Genomic DNA, 15,004 nt, shown 5'->3' on the forward strand with positions numbered 1-15,004 from the left:
CACATCCACCTAGCAAATGTTTCTGATAACTTTGCCCTAAATACTTTATGTTCCTATGTTGCCATAGAATTTTAGAGCCACTCTTGAGTTACTTTTCCTATCCCCTCTTTCCATTTACAAAGAAGCAAATTGGCAGCATGAGAAGTTAGGTGACTTTCCCAAGGCTCCCTAATTACTTAGTAGCTATCAAGGAGCCATTGAATATCAGCCAACCATTCTCTGGTCAAGAATAAACATTGATATTTATTATCACAGTACCTTTCACATAGTACTAAATCAATATTAGCTCTTCTATCATTGTTTACCTAGTCATTCATTCATTCGAGCAACATTTCTTTGAATTCAGGCAGCTGAGAATATGAAAATGAACAAAATATTCCCTTTGAAGTTCATGGTAGCTATTGAATATAAGCGCCAAAGAAGGGGTAGAGTGGTAGTCTTGAGCTGAAGAGCTCAGAGACAGAGCCCAGTCCCAGAGTTCGAGTCCCACAACTGACAAAAAAAAAAAAAATCTCACAGACTTCTGACCAGGAGTTTGGCCTGGTGGTTAAAGTGCTTGCCTAGCATGCACGAAGACCCAAGTTCGATTCCTTGGTACCACATATATAGAATGGTGCTGAGGCTTAAGTGGTAGAGCTCTAGCCTTGAGAAAGTCCAAGGACAGTGCTCAGGCCCTGAGCTCAAGCCCAGGACTGGCCAAAAAAAACAAAAAAACAAAATTCATAGTCCACATCTGTTTATGCTGGAGGGGATGTGGCCAGGAGGGATCACTACTACACTGTTGGTGGGAGTGCAAACTTGTTCAACCACTATGGAAAGCAGTATGGCAGTGCCTCAAAAGGCTAAACATAGAACTCCCCTATGACCCAGCAATTCCACTACTTGGCATTTTCCCAACCATCCAGAATCTAGGGCATACTAAAACCACTAGCACAACAATGTTCATTACAGCATTATTCACCATAGGAAAGGTATGGAACCAACCTAGATGTCCCTCAGTTGATGAGTGGATCAACAAGTTGTGGTATTTGTACACAATGGAATTCTATGCTGCTGTCAGAAAAAATGACATCGACCCATTTGCTAGGAAGTGGAAAGACTTAGAAAAAATCATATTAAGTGAAGTAAGCCAGACTCAAAGGAACTTAGGCTCAATGGTCTCATTTGTCATAATCAGTAGAAACCTTGGGCTCTAATAGCAGAGATCTTTAATACAGCAAAACCTTGATACATAAGGCCATATAGTATGAAGCTAATTGGAAGGACCTCCAGGATATTGAAACAAAAGCCATATAACGAATGATTGTTGTCCTTAATGTACTATGTTATCTCTCATCTCCTTTGCTGTCCCTTGGGTATCTCATATTGTTACAGTATCTCACTTTGTTATCTGATATATTGAATTTATTTGTATTTGGTTATTTGAAATTTGATAGGGAAGGGGGGAAAACCAAGACGGGGGGGGGGGGGGGGGGTGGGGGGGGGGTGGGGGGGGGGAGGGAAATGGGTACCAAGACATGTGAAAGGGTATCAATGTACGTGAATTAATGCACCTTCTATCTGGCAAATATCATGTAACCCTTTTATTAATTACAATAAAAAATATAAAAAATAGAGCCAAAGAAACCAGTTACTGAACACTTAAAACAAAGAATAGGGTGATTTTAAGTATAAAAATGTATAAAATAAATGAGAGAAAATACTTCATTAGTAAGTATTCATATATTCATTTCAAAATTAATATTTGGAATCTATTGAGTTAAGTAAAATATGACCAAGAGGTTTTGTTTTGGTTCTTTACTAGTACCAGGGGTAAGACTAGGAGCCTCACAAATGTTAACCAAGTGCTCAACCATTTGAGCTACACCTTCAGTCTTTCTTTCTTTCTTTTTGTCAGTCCTGAGCTTGGGGTCAGATCCTGAGCACTGTCCTTGGCTTTTCTCAAGGCTAGAACTCTACCATTTGAGCCACAGCACCACATCTGGCTTTTTTCTATGTATGTAGTACTGAGGAATTGAACCCAGGTCTTCATGCATGCTAGGCAGGCACTCTACCACTAGGCCAAACTCCCGGCCCCAGTCTTTCTTTCTTTACTTGTTTTTTGGATAGGGTCTCACCTTTTTGCCAAAGCTAGCTTCAGACCACAGTCATTCTTGTAGCTTGTGAGGATTACAGACATGCACTATTATGCCTAACTTGGTTGAGGTAGGGGTCTTGCTAACATTTTGACAAAGCTGTTCTTGAACTGTGATCCTCTCCATTTCCCCCTCCAAAGTTGCTGTAAGTATAGATATTTACCAGCATGGTTGGCCTAAAATGATTTCCCATCTGTTAAATTATTTAGTGTGTCTACTAGAGAAGTTAATATTACACAAGGTTTATATTCTGGTTCTATTGCACAAACCTGGCAAATGACAAAAAGGACTAAAAATCATAAGATACTAATGCTATATTAAAAGTCAATAGAAAGTTCTGTGGATGCACACAGGATCACCTATGCAGAGAATTCAAGGGAGGCTTCAAAGAAGTAATATTTTGTTTGAATGCCAAAGGATGAGTAACGATATTTCCAAGGCAAAAATTAAACATCTACTGTGTCTCATAAATATGAAAGAATAACTAGCAAGTTAAAATTTGATAACTTGTTTTTCTCAAGATTGAGACAGAACACACAAGTACTTGATGCCAGAATTATTAAGAGCTAAAGTTGGGAAAATGGAAACAAGAATAACATTATGAGGGGCTGAGAGTTCGGCCTAGTGGTAGAGTGCCTGCCTAGCATGCACGAAGACCCGGGTTCAATTTCTCAGTACCACATACATAGAAAAAAAAGCCAGAAGTGGTGCTGAGGCGCAAGCCCAGAACTGGCAAAAAAAAAAAAAAAGAATAATATTATGAAAAGCTTTGTAATGTATATGCTATTGACATTTTTAGAGAGTAATTATTTTATTTGAGCTTTAAAAAGGTAAAAACCAGTGGCCATATGGAAGTTGGACTGAAAGAAGTGGGAAAAAAGGGGGAAAAAGTTAGGTGGTTTAGATGACCTTAAATATTTTTGAGGCAATGGTTTTGGGAATGGAGCTAAAACCAAGGCAACAATAGATACCTCAAGGTAGAACTAATAAGAGCAATAAAGAGGTGGGATTAAGAAAGACATTAAGTTTCATTTCCACTGACTTGCATGACTGCATACTGGCAATTTTTCGTGTTCATTCAACAAATATTTATGTAGATGGTTTGATACTAATGTTTATGAGGTCCCAGAGACAACGTCTTGATGTGTGGTTAAATTTTAAACATTTATCCAGAAAAGAATAATAGGTTAAATCCATACTTAATTTGGACAAATTAGTGAAACTTTTGTTTTATTTCTGTATCTTATTCTCAAGGTCTCTAAATGGTCAAAAGCCTTGTATTATGTACTAATGGGTGTTTCTTGCCTTGTAAAATAACTGGTTAAACAAACAACCCCCCCTGAAGAAGAAGTGAGCTTACAGACCAGTAGACTTGAAGACCAATAATAGAAACTTTAGGGAAGGATATGAAGAAACAGGAACTACTTTGTAAACTACTTGCAAACTAGCACTTTGAGCTTTGTAGAATACTTTGACAGTTTGTAGTAGAATTAAAAATGTGCATTGCAAAAAAAATATGTGCATTACATAGAATTCAACTGTGGGGCTTTTGAATTCTAAATCTTGTATTATAAGCATCTAACACTCCAGGACATATGTAGGAAGAAAACTGCCACAGATTCTAATTGAAGGCATTTAGAAAATATATTGTTTTTGAAATGGAAAAGAAACTGAGCTTTACAAAAATGTATTTAAAGACTGAGGCTGTGAATATTTATTAGACTTCTGTTGCTGAGACAAAATACCTAAAATAATCAACAAGAAAAGAGGAAAGCGTGAGGTAATAGATCAATAGTAAAGCATCTGTATAGCATAAACAAGTCCCTGTTTGATCCCTTGTAAAACACATACACACACATACACACACACACCACACACATACACACACACAATCATTTAAATTATTAGCTTACACTTGTGGAGGTTTCAGCCCATGATCAGGCCATATCACTTAAGGCCTATAATGAGGCAGTTCATCAACAGGGAGTACATGACAGGGACTAGCTTCCTTTGTCATGATAGGCATATGTATACATATAACATATGTATACAAACATATACATATGTACATATCTAAACTATGAAATTATATTGAAATGTGGAAATAGTGGGAAGTTAATAGATAATTTACTACTAACACAGATGAATCAAGATAGCAGTACATTTGTATTACTTAGGATTATCAATATAAATGATATAATTATATAATGAGATACCAAAGACACCAGGACACTGACAGTGAACTATTCGTGGTGTCAAACCATTGGCATGAGTGCAAGAAAAACCATTGATATTGGTTGTTGAGAAGTGTAGCATATGGGTTTTGTGGCTAAGGAACATCTGGCCAGAGGCTGAACAATAAGACATGAATTTAGTAAAACAAAGAATCTAAAAGTTAGAGCTGTAGAAAATAGAGAATCAGTATGTCAGGGAGTGTAAGAATTAAACCAAAAGCTTACTGATACAGATTTTCTCCTATCTTACCTTTCCATGAAATCTTAACTTTGGAAAATTCAAGTCAGTAATACAAAAATTTTTAGAGGTGGGCACAATAGCTCGTTCCTGTAATCTTAGATATTTGGAGGGCAGAAATCAACATGCTAAAGAGTCAAGACTAGCTCAGGCTGAAAAAGCCGTCTCAACTAATAATGTCATTTGCCCTATCACCCAGCTACACAGGAAGATTGTAGCTAGGCACTATGGATTACATCTGTAATCCTACCTACTTAGGATACTGAGATTTGAGGATTATGGATTGAAGCAAACTCAGCAGATAAATCTTCAAAGTTCTTATCTCTAGTTAACCAACAAAAAGTTAGAATTAAGGATGTGGCAAAGCTGAGGAAGAATATGAAGCCCTATATTCAAGCCCTAATACCAACATGAGCATACATGTGTACACACACACACACACACACACACACACACACACACACACACACACACGATGAACACTAAAGAAGGACATGGCAACAACAGAATGGTCTTTTGCTTTCATTTCTTGCACTCTCCCTTCTCTTATCCTTAACAAAACAGAGAAATGGAGACTAACAATGTAAAGGAAGCTGTGTCATGGTCCTGCGATCTTGGGAGAGGTGGCAGTTTCTAGAGGAAATAGCAATGAGGGATTAACTGGTCATATACAATGTATATGGAAGGAAATTCCCCACTGTTTACCCAATCCAGGAAGAAGAGTACACTGAAGTTGGCCTCTCATAAATATAGGCATGTCTGTAGTGATAAAGCAACTATTTTGTCAGTTAGAATTGTCCTCTGCATGTTTTTAAAGTAAAAAAAAAAAAGTTTATTTACTGTAGTGAAAACAAAGAAAGCTATGTGTAATAAGTTGACAAATAGAAAGGAAACAAGTATGCTGTAAGTATGCCTCATTTTTCATTCTCTAGGCCTTATAATCTAATCACTAACATGGTAGTAGCTGTCACCAGATGTTTTGGTGAAGTTGAACAGTAAAACTCATAGTAATAGTCATTAATTACTAAAAGTAGCGAATTATTAACATCCAGAAGAACTTGAAGTTTATAGCAAAGTCTTTGAAATGATAAAGAAACAAAGTGAGACAGAAGAATAATTTAATAGTTGAAAAACAAATGAAATGTATGCTTTGGACTTCATTTCCGAGAAGAAAAGTGGCAATTCAGGTGGCCCACGTTCAAAAATAAAGAATGACAAGGAAAAGCCCAAGGAAGGGACACAGAATTTTAAAAATTAGTCATACAGGATAACTTTTCTTTTTATATCTTTATCTGATTAAGGCAAAATTCTACAGTCAATTTTTTTGTTTTGAAACTTAGCAAGCATTTATTTTATTGTGGCAGGATAGGCAAATATAGAAAAAATATAAACATCTCCTGCTTTATATGAAGACTTCAAATGGTGGTTAATCAATTCATTTATTTTATTTTACTTATTTTTCTGGTTGTGAGGCTTGAACTCAGAGCCTGGATACTGCCCCTGAGCTCTTTTGCTCAAGGCTAGCATTCTACCACTTGAGCCACACCTCTACTTTGGATTTTTTGGTATTTAACTGGAGATGAGTCTCATGGACTCTCCGGCCTGTACTGGCTTTGAACCTAAATCTTTAGATAATGAGCCCAGCCTGGCCTTATGCTCATCATGTAGTACAAACTGGCCTCAAAAGCATGGTCTTCCTGCCGCAGCCTTCCTGTTGAACTTTGTTGTGTTCTAGTTTTTCAAGATATGCCACAGCCTTTACTTGATGAAAGGGGAAAGAAATATCATTTTTAAATGAGTGGGATTGATAATCCACTGTTTAAAAAGTAAAAGTAAGAAGAAAGTAAAAGAAACACCAAGGTATCAAAAATAACTTTATCATATTTCTATGAGTATTTCTGAAAAATAAAGCAAAACTAAGCCGTCAGGAGGTCCAATAGGCTAGAACGACTGTGGGGAGAAATAGGTGAAGGGTCAAGGACAGTGGGGAGGAATTGGGGATCCCATCAGCCTGTAGGATCTCTTGTTGAACTTTGTGGTCTGGAAATTTGACTTTGATCCTATCATAGGAATGTTTCAGTGAGAGACTCTTTAATCAAATTATTTGAGATTGGTACAATTGATCTGAATGCCAGTAGATTTACTTACAATTAAGGACTACCTTTTTTCCCAAGGAGAAGATGCTACACGTGTCCTCTTCAAAGCTTTATTATTTTTCTCAGGACCACACTACTGAATATAGGCTGAATTTCAGAGGTTATTGGGTCATCTGAGTGTATTCTTTTTTTGTCACTGATAACTACCTGAGAGAAACAGTTCAAAGACTTGCTTTGGCTTCCATTTCAAAAGTTTCAGGTCCTTATTTTGGTTCACCATTTTAGAGGTTTCAGTCTGCGTTTGTTCGTTTCATTGTTTATGGGCCTATGGTGACTCAGAACACAAGGGTAGCTAGCCCCAAGTTGAATCACATTTGTGATATTTATGTTTGCTGGAACCTAGTAGTTTGTTATACGATTTTTTTCTGTATTAGTTTCTACTGGAGAAGAATTACTTATATAGGTAAAACTGTTGTAAGAAAGCAGAGAAGTCACATCTTGAGAGGTCAAATCTTGGAGGCTTTTATTGGAGTGGTAGCAGGCAGCAGGCAGCCAATTGTTACAAAGGCCTGCAGGCCACAAATACATTCAACATAGTTAGGAAAACGTGCCATGAAGGGTAGAAAGGAAAGAAAAAACAAAAACAATGCCAATAAACCAATTCTGCTCCATTGAAGAGCTAGAGTAGTATATCATGGTGATGGAGAAGAGCCAGGAGAGAGGAGGTAAGAAATGAACACCAAGACACCAATGGCACCTAAATGGATGCAGGTCAGGTGGCAAGGTCACAGGAGACTCCCAGTTCCAAGCACTGGACTTCAAGTTTAGTAACCTATCAGCCAAATGCTCATCCTTATCTCCAGGGATTCAGGCATGCCCATCACCTGTGGCTTCATCTTCTCGTACCATGAAGACAAGATGCTAGATCCTAGTATGTGCCATGTGGCCACTATGGTGCTGGCCAGATCCATCTTCCCTACTTCAAAACTAGACATAGTAGCAGATCCAAAACCTGAGGAGACACATATACTACAATGGACCACCCCAATGTAAACTTTTCAGCCTCTTGGAGTAGGTCATAAAGAGCAGCAACAGTCTGTAAACAGGTCTGCCATCCTTTTAGTGTGTTTTTTTCTGGTTGTTTTGGAGAGAAACAGCCAGTTAAAGAGTACTTCCCAACATCTGCAGAAGGACTGTGAGGGTTAAGCCTTGCTTTTCACATGCATCCAATGTAAACAATTTTGTAAATTTGGGAATGTGGCTTAGTGATAGAGTGCTTGCCTAGCATGCATTAAGCCTTAGTATTACACACACAGAAAATGCTGGAAGTGGTGCTGAAGCTCAAGTGGTAGAGTGTTAGCCTTGAGAAAGCTCAAGGTCATTACCTAGGCCCTGAATTCAAGCCCCAGTACTGCCAAAAAAGTAAAAAGAGAAAAAGAAAGAAAAGAGAGAGAAAAAAGGATACTATATTCATATTCTAGTTATTACAAATGAGGGAAATCACACACCTACTTTTCTATGGGCTTGGATTACTTTACCTAATATAATTTTTCCAGCTCTTTCTATTTCCTTACTAATGGGGCAATGTCATTGTTTCTGATAGAAGTATAGAATTCCATTGTGCAGATAGATAGATAGATAGATAGATAGATAGATAGATAGATAGATAGATAGATAGATCGATCACAACTTCTTGAGCTATTCATCTACTGAGGGTCTTCTGGGTTGATTCCACATATTAACTATGGCAATAATGCTGCAGTGAACAAGGTTGTGCTGATAGCTTTAGTATGACTTTGTAGTCATTTGGGTAAATGCCCAGGAGTAAGATTATGAAGTAGGGGAGCTCTATGTTTTGTCTTTTGAGAAACCTCCATGCTGCTTTCCAGAGTAGCTGAACAATTTTGCACTCTAAGGAACAATGTGGTAGTGTTCCCTTTTACCCCCATCCCTGCCAGCATTGTTATTAGATTTCTTGTTAATAGCCATTCTAATTAGGGTGAGGTGGAATCTCAATGTTGTTTTGATTTGCATTTCTTTTATGATAAGAGATGTTGAGCATTTCTTCATATATCTATTGGTCATTCTTATTTCCTCTCCAGAGAAGTTTCTCTTGAAGTCTTTGGCCTTCTTGTTAATGGGGTGGTTTTTCTTTGAGGATTTATTTTGGGAGGATTTCATTTTTTGAGCTCTAAATATGTTTTATAGATGAGGCTCTTGTCTGTTGCATGGCAAAGTGAAGAACTTCTTCCAGTATGTGGGCTTTCTATTTATCTTGCTAGCTATGTAGGATACCTTTCTTTTATGGCTGCATGAGAGACATGAATTGCTTTTGATTTATTTTCCTTTTTAGTATTATAAATCAAGTTGTGAATATTTATGCCAATATCTTCCTCAACCTGTTGAAATTTTCTTCTGATATTAGGAGCACTCTCTCTGATAAAAGTCATATTAACCATGCTTAGGCTCTCAGGGGCCTCTGGGTCAGAGTTTTGCCTTTCCTGAAGCCTGATATATGCTTTCTAACAGTCTGAAAGGTCTTTATTAGCATTTGTTGAAACTCTTGAGTCTTATTTAGGTTCTTCTTGGGTATTGCTTTATAAACTACTATTAGGATATACACTGATTTTTCTTGGCTTCTCTTTAAAAAAAATTATTTTTCTTTCATTTAAAGGTGATATACTGAGGGGTTACTATTTCATAGGCCAGGCAATAAATACATTTCCACAAGTTGCATAGTTCAGTTTTAACACAGTGTCTAGTGAGTACCACTGCTGCATTTGTTAACCCTTTGTCCCTCCATTTCTGTGCCTCACTTAACCCCCCTCAAAGGCAGATAAACAAATTAGACAAAAAATTAGAAACAAATAAACAAAAAACCCACCAAAAATCAAAATAATGTATCTGAAACACTAGGATTCACAATATATTAAGAGCTCACAGAAAGATGGCAGAAAATTAACAAGGGACCAATAGAGCTCTCTCCAAAGGAGCAGAGATTTAAGGTTCCAAATTATCCATATCTAAGGAGTCACACCAAGAAGCTATAATTACACAGATATTTATACCAAAGAAGAAAATTATAAGCAGATTGCTTAAAAAGACAAGCGTAAGCATCCATGTGCAGAGGCAGTTGTGGCTGGGGAAGCTGGGACAAAGTCAGCAGGGACAGTGTGCATACAGGCTTTCCATTTATCTCCAGCATGAACTTAAAGACCAGAAATGGAATTCGACATCCCAGCTGGCCACAGGCAGATGCAGAGAACAACCATCACAATGTTGGATAATCGGAAACATTAAGGGAAAGCATGAGTACCCCACAAAAGCCATCCTCCATCTCTCCCAGAGAACAGGATCTGGAAGAAAACCCTCGCCCTACCCGAGAAGAACACCTTCTTTGAAAGTGGCGTAGAGCCTGCCAAAGCAACTGGCTGGTAACACTTGCCAGACAAATGACCACATTTTTGAAGAGGGCAAAAGAAACTGATATCCTTGCACCTCCCCTCTCTGGTGGAAAACAAAAAAACCCACCCAGGAGTAGGTAGCCCTTCTCAGAGGGAGAAAGTTCCACCCAGATATAGGCAGCAGACCCACTCAGGGGGGACGGCCTTGCTCATGGGAAGTCAGGCTCAGGGAGAGATGGCTCTGAGGCTCAGCAGAGCCAGAAACGTACAACCTCAGCATTCCAGACATATTGCAGCTCAACCCACAGCTAGCCCAGCACCTTGGAATTACACAACCAAAAGTCTGTAAAATCTCACTGAAAACAAAACAAAACAAAACAAAACAAAATTGGACAAGTCATAAAAGTTGAGGGACAGTTCCAGGCTGGGGTAAAAGGAGGTTCTCAGGGAAAAGTCGGTGATTCCAAGACACACCACAGTACCACCCAAATTCAAGTTCACTTGCAGAGATCCTAAGTGGCAGAAAATAGCCACTACCTTCTTGCTACACAAAGCAAATCCCCTCTCCCACTAAATTAGACTGAGAGGAGGTATACAAAGTCTCCAAATTTGTAAGACAGAATTTTTTACTGCCCTCTCTAATGAACTGTTTTGGGAATTCATCTGTTCATTTTGAGTTATAAGACAGGCCTGAGGGTGTGAATCTATGTAAAAGGCACATCCTATATCAAAAAGGCTTCTGAATTCAACTAAACCACCAGGAAAGCTGATCATCAGAAGGAAATCAAGACTCCACAAAGAAACTCACTAGTGGATATCAGGGAGACACAAGGTCCCCCAAGCAAATTAGAGAATTTTTTTTTCATTTTCATTGCTATTCTGTTTAGTCTTAAATATCCACTCTTTGATGATTACTAGGCTTCTTTCTTCATTGTGTGCATATTTAATTCCTGCTGTATTTCTAATTACTCAATTTTCTATTTTACTTTTAGTATTTCAATTGTGTCATTGTTTTGTATAGATAAGTTTTTTTTAATTAGGTCTTAATTCTCTGTCTTCTTTTCCTCTCCCTTTCCTCTGTTTTTATTCTCCTATTTTTTTATTATTTATTTATTTATTTATTTATTTTTGTCAGTCATGGGACTTGAACTCTGGGCCTGGGCATTGTCCCTGAGCTCTTCAGCTCAAGGCTACTGCCCTTCTCCTTGAGCCACAGCCACACTTCCCATTTTCTAGTGATTAATTGGCGATAAGAATCTCACATCCTTTAGTGCCTGAACTGGCTTTGAACTGAGATCCTCAGATTTCATCCTCCTGAGTAGCTAGGATAGCAGGTGTGAGCCACCATACCTGGCTCCTATTTTTTATATGTCTTGATTTTTCTTTTAATTTCACATTAGCCTGTTTCTCCTTATTTCTGGTCCTTCTCTCCTTCATTTTCTTTAGTCCATTGGTTCCTAATTATTTGCGAGTTGGACTATATGTTTCCATTTTTACTATGTCTAAGTGCTTCATCCTGTTATCCTGTTGGTTCCAATTGTTTTATTGCTCACAATGAATTTGTTCATTGGCTACAACTATATATAATTTCGACTCCAGAACCACAGTACCACTTTCCAAACAAAGAAAAGGAGAGTTAGACAGGAGAATATGTATCTATGATTTTGAACCTCTAAAGTCTTTGTGCAATTACAGGGCTCTAGGTTGGATTTTTGTCTTAAACTTTTGTTCCGTTGTGGTATTTGATATGCTTCGGTTTCCAAATGGGCAGAACAAACCATAGAAATACAAGAAAAATGGCAAGTCAATTAACCTCAATTCCCACTCAAAATAAAGAGGCAATAGGACGGTCAATGAAAGACCCAGAAGATGGTTCTCAAAATGCTTTAAAAACACTGCTGGTAGATGATAGGATCCTCTACCTGAGTGACCCAATAAGCTCCACTCCCAAACTCCTCGAATTAATAAACCCACTTCAGCAAAGTGGCAGGATACAAAATTAACCTGCAAAAGTCAGTAGCCTTCTTGCACGCCAACAATACACAAACAGAAGGCGAAATCAAGAAAATGATCACATTTGCAATAGCCCCCAAAAGAATAAAATACTTAAGAATCAACAAAAGATGTAAAGGAATTATTTAATGAAAACTATAAAAGCCTAATGAAAGAAATTAAAGAGGACACCAGGAAATGGAAAGACATTCCAATATAGTGAAATGACCATACTGCCAAATTTGATATACAAATTCAATGCAATCCCCATCAAAATCCCAAAGATATTCATTACTGAAATAGAAGATATAATCTAAAAGTTCATAGGGAACAAGAAAAGACCTAGAATAGCCAAAACAATTCTAGGCAAAAAGAGCAATGCAGGTGGTATTACAATACCAGACTTCAAACTCCACTATAGAGCCATAATAACAAAAACAACATGGTATTGGCACAAAAATAGACAAGAAGATCAATGGAACAGAATAGAAGATCCAGAAAAAAAACCCACATACCTATAGGCAACTTGTATTTGACAAAGGAGCCAAAGATATACAGTGGAACAAACACAGCCTATTCAATTATTGGTGCAGGCAAAACTGGGCAGCCATATGCAGGAAACTAAAAACTGACCCTAGCCTTTCGCCTTGCATAATCACTAACTCAAAATGGATCAAAAACTCAATATCAGACAAAAAACCTTGAAACTGCTACACGATAGAGTTGGAGAGATACTGGAACTTATAGGCACAGGCAAAAACTTCCTGAACAGAATCCCAGGGTCACAACAGATTGGAGAGAGACTCAATAAATGGGACTACCTAAAAATAAAAAGGTTTTGCACAGATAAAAACATAGCTACTAAGTAGAATGACAGCCAACCAACTAGGAAAAGATATTTACCAATAATGCATCAGACAAATGCTTAATATCCAGTATCTACAGGAAACTCAAGAAACTAATCCCCCCAAACCCAACAAACCAATCACTAAATAGGCAAGGGAACTAAAGAGAGACTTATCAAAAGAAGAGATTAAAATGGCAGAAAAGCATATGAGAAAATGTTCATCATCCATGGTCATAAAGGAAATGCAAAAAAAAAACCCTAAGATACCACCTTAACCAACAAGAATGGCCAAGATTTTGAACTCAGACAATGACAGATGCTGGTGGGGTTGTGGAGAAAAAGGAACCCTACTGCACTGCTGGTGGGATTGTAAGCTAGTACAGCCACTCTGGAAAGCAGTGTGGAGGTTTCTTAAAGAACTGAAAATTGACCTTCCCTACAATCCCACCATACCATTCCTGGGTATTTATCCTGAACATCATAACCCAGGATATGACAAGGACACCTGCTCAGCTATGTTCATCTCTGTACTATTCACAATAGCCAAGTGATAGAAAAATCCAGATGCCCTACTGCAGATGAATGGATACTGAAAATGTGATATATATATATACACACATATATATATAATGGAATTCTACATAGCCAACAGACAAGATAAAATAATGGCATTTGCATAAAAGTGGATGAATCTAGAGCGAATCATGTTGAGTGAAACAAGTCAAGACCAAAGGAACAAAAGGCGCATGGTATCCTTAATATGTGGCTATTAGATCCAAACAGTACAGGAGTGAGGACTCAATATTTGCGTACCCAATACTATGGACACGGTATTGGAAATATAAACACAACTACATAGACATAAAAATCTATGACTCTGGGGCCAGGAGTTTGGCCTAGTGGTTAAAGTGCTTGCCTAGCATGCACGAAGACCCGGGTTTGATTCCTTGGTACCACATGTATAGAAAAAACCTGAAGTGGTGCTGAGGCTCAAGTGGTAGAGCTCTAGCCTTGAGAAAATCCAAGGACAATGCTCAGGCCCTAAGCTCAAGCCCAGGACTGGCAAAAAAAAAAATCTATGACTCTATAGACATGTTTTATTACATAGATTAATATGTATCTATGACATACAAACCCTCAGCCTAATTTTAATTATGTTCTAAAATCTAAGTGCCAGTGATTGTATATAGAGATTCCCTTCTTGGATACTTTTTTGTTAAATATGTCATTAATGATGTAAAAATCAATGTTAATAAATTCTTTAATAAGAAAAAAAACACTGCTGGTAAACATGTGGAATGGAAATCCTGAAAGCCTGCACGTAGCTATGCTTGATCATGATAAGGATAACCAACAATTAATAGAAAAATTCATGGAATTCACAAACAATAAATTCTAGAAAAAAAGGGAGTCCAGTAAAAAAATAACCACTCCATTACAGGATATGAGAGAAGACTCTGAAATCAAATCAAGGAGGTAAAGAAGTCAATACATGATCTAAATCAAAGCTTCAGTAAAGAGATTGAGACCATTAAAAATGAGCAATTAGAAAGCAGAGAAAAAACAGACTAGAAAATCTTCACAGCACATTAGACAATGCAGAAGACAGAGTCTCTGGAACAGAAGATATTCCAGATATTAAAGAGAAAGAGCAGACAATTTTTCAAAACAGATCCAAGAAACAAGAACAGTCCTCACAGGAGCTTCTAGATGTAATTAGAAGACTTAATTTAAGGCTAGCAGGTTCTGAAGAATATCAAAAGGAGGAAGTTAGGCCAGGAGCGTGGCCTAGTGGTAGAATGCTTGCCTAGTATATACAAAGCCATGGATTTGATTCCTTGGTACCACATACACAGAAAAAGTTGGAAGTGGTGCTGCAGCTCAAGTGGTAGAGCACTAGTATTGAGAAAGCCCAAGGACAGTGCCCAGGACCTTGAGTTCAAGCACTAGGACTGGCAAAAGGAAAACAGGAGAAGGAGGAGGAGGAGGAGGACAAGAAATGTTCTGATTACCTTACTTATGTAACTGTAACCTCCTGTTCATTACCTTTATAATAAA

The sequence above is a fragment of the Megascapheus bottae genome, chromosome 16 (genome assembly GCF_031878675.1).
Source record: "Megascapheus bottae isolate mThoBot1 chromosome 16, mThoBot2.hap1, whole genome shotgun sequence".
NCBI classification, from domain to species: Eukaryota; Metazoa; Chordata; class Mammalia; order Rodentia; family Geomyidae; genus Megascapheus; species Megascapheus bottae.